The 3,256-nt window shown below is 33.2% G+C and overlaps 1 pseudogene; it reads right to left on the reverse strand.

Annotated features, from left to right (window-relative positions):
* Positions 1-2,402: 2,402 nt before the first annotated feature.
* On the reverse strand, positions 2,403-2,499 carry LOC138809350 (U6 spliceosomal RNA; annotated as a pseudogene).
* Positions 2,500-3,256: the final 757 nt, after the last annotated feature.

The raw sequence follows: 3,256 nt of genomic DNA on the forward strand, positions 1-3,256 counted from the left end.
CAACCCAGATGCCCCTCAGTAGATGAATGGATCAAGAAAATGTGGTATATATAAACAATGGAATTCTATGCCTCCATCAGAAAGAATGACATTTCCCCATTTGTTAGGAAATGGAAAGACTTGGAAATATTTATATTAAGTGAAGTAAGCCAAGCTCAAATAAACATAGGTCCCATGGTTTCCCTTATTTTCAATATCTAGTATATGTATGAGTCAAGCAGAGGTCAGATAGTGTGATGTTAGGAAAATGAACCCTTAGATATATATTTAAAAGTTTTTTTTTTCTTTCATGCATTTGTTTCTAACGCATATAAAAGATTATTTCTTTGTTGCTTTGTATGTCCCTCCCCTACAGTTTAACCCTTGCTTTCACTCTATTTTATGTTGGTATAATTTGAGGAAGGGATGGGGAAAAACAATTCGTTTAAATAAGGATACAGATGGATCAGGTGCAACAATGAGAAGTACATGTTGTCATGTCGAAAATGAACTTTACAACTTTGCTGTGGGGGGAGGTTTGGGTGGGAGGCAGGGGGAGGCTGGGAAGGGATGTGAAGTGTAAACAAAGAGGAGGCTACAATGCTTGATAAGAAATGTACTCATTATCTTGCCCATGTAATTGTTACCCATCTGTACAGTATGTTCACAATAAAAATTTTTTAAAAATTCAGAGTTGTATAGCTATTTAAAAAAAAAAAAGAATTTAGGTAGTCATACAAAGGACTTCTATTTTACTACTGCATTATACATTTTTTCTAATGTTGGATACCAACATTAGAAAGCTATTAGAAAGCTCTTAAAGCCTTTATGTTGAATAGTGAGTTCTTTTACACTATAACATGGTATTTCCCAAATCATTGACATAGAAGGCATTGTTTCCTTTTTTCTCATTCCTAGAATAAGCTACACATGAAGACCCCACTGAACCTCATTTTCAGCCTGTACTTTTGAATACTGAGGAAAATCTTTCCTCTGCTCTCTATCAATTCCCTACTATGCAGTTCGAATAATTTAAAATAGTAAAAGTGGAAAAAGAGAAAATAAATCATGGTGAAAAAACATATGCAGGAAATTCACCAGATTTTTCTGACCAGTTCAACCATTGTGAACTCTTGGTGAAATATGTGGACATCTCATTCCCACTTGCACTCAAAGTCCCTGGTTAGGAAATTTTGACGAAGACAAGGAAGAAGATGAAAAAGTGAGAAATGGTATCAATTGCAAGAAAAAAAAATGGTGTAGGATCCAAGCCAATTTATTCTTTGGGATGTTGAAATTAATTGGCTTACTACGGTGTGTAGACTACTTTCCAAAAAGGCCACTCAGATGAATACTAGGGATGAGGATGAATATAACCCTCTTCATTGGTAAGCCTAGAGTGGACACTTAGACATTGTCCATGAGTTGGTAGCGCAAGGCAGATATTCATGCAATAACTCTGAATGGCTGACAACCCTGCACAGTGCTTATATGTACAATAATATTAGAGTGGCTTCTTTCTTAATTCATCATGATGCAGATACCAATACCCAAAATAAGGCCTCTTGACTGCCCTGCATCTTGCTGCTGGGAATAAAAATAGAAAAGATACTCTCTTGAACCATTATATCAAACCAGGTCTGAAGAAAAACTTGGAAGAAACTGCATTTAATATTGCCATAGGATAAGTATGTATCACTACCTCTTTGAAGTTGTGGAAGGCTGTACAAATTGTTCTCCTAAGTCATAATGGTTTGGTTACGTTTCTTAAATTTCAAAAATGCCAGTCCATCCTTTGTGTCCCTTAATTTTTTTTCACAATACAAAGTAACAGCAGTATCTTACTTTAAAAATTCATGGATTCCATGGTATTCTTCCAAGTGAATTGCCTGACTTTGATGTCAAAATGTATTCAAGAGTTGTTTGTATATATCTATAATGATTTCTGCAGTTTGTGATTTTTTTAAATCAGAAATAATTTTAACTTATGTGTTGAAATGAATAGTATAGAAACTAAAGTTTTTCCTCGTAGTTTTCTGAAAAAAGTATATCTATGTTTGTATAATATACATAATCTATTTCATTCGCTCCTAGATATAATACTTGGAATTCTACATTGTTATATAATGTATAGGTTCATTAATAAATGTGTCCTTTCAGATTGCATTCCATATAGAAGAAGTTTAAGATTTCTTTTTTTTCCTAGGTCCTTATATTATTTTATTTCTTTGGGATAAAATTACAATGTTATCTAATTTCAATTTTTGTAAAGGTTATGCTATGTAAAGGCCTTTCTAAGGTGAAGAATTAATACACTGATGTCAAACTAACCTTTAGTTCTATAAATTACATGTATTTTTACACTTGTTTTTTGGTAATTAACTTTTTAATAACTGTTTTTCATTTCTTGCATCAGAATAATGAAAATTATGGAATACTTCACAAATTTTCATATCATCTTTGTGCAAGTGCCATGTTAAACTCTGTATTGTAATTTGGGTAGACCTGCTTCTGAAGCATGCAGTACCCTCTAAATTTAAGTACTTAATGTTTCAATCTTTATACAGGCATATATCCATGGTTCCCTATTTGTAACAAGGAACTCTTAATGTTCCTAAAAATGCTATTGATCTTATTTCTCTAAAATTCTGTGTATAGTGGAAAAAACATATCGTTTGGTCAATTACTCACATTTACAATTTTTTTCAGTGTCTATTTTGTCATTTTCATTTTAAATTTGATCATACTTTGAAACCTTTTCAACTAAGTCCAAAGGTGATGGCTTTTCAGGTTCTTATTTATCAACTCAGTTAGCTTTGTAGAGCTAATGGATTCAAAGTAAGCCTTACTTAAGAGCTACTTCTAAACTTCTGCAGCTTAAAATTTCCCAAATGAGGTCTTGCTGGGACAAATGTCTACCTGAACGTTTACCCTTCTTCCATGTAGGAACAGACCAACCAGAATATCTTACCCTGACAGCATAGATTGTCTTACTGGAACAAAACTAATCTTAGTTACAAGGGATCATAGAGAGATGAACAGTTCAGACAGAATTGTTCAGAATGGAAGGTATTTTATCAAAATATAATTGTTTATTATACTTATCATTTCAAAAGCAGCTAAAGCCAAGAAGGTGAAAAAATTGTTCATATGCATGATTACCTACTGTTCTAGCCTGTCTATCATCCAACCTGGCAGGAATTTACACTACTGACTTTCTATCACCAAATATTTCCATAGCTCCTGGAGAAGACCATATGTTTCTCCTTGATATTAG

This window comes from Dipodomys merriami, unplaced genomic scaffold, assembly GCF_024711535.1.
Source record: "Dipodomys merriami isolate MVZ:Mamm:240054 unplaced genomic scaffold, mDipMer1.0.p SCAF_493, whole genome shotgun sequence".
Classification (NCBI taxonomy): Eukaryota; Metazoa; Chordata; class Mammalia; order Rodentia; family Heteromyidae; genus Dipodomys; species Dipodomys merriami.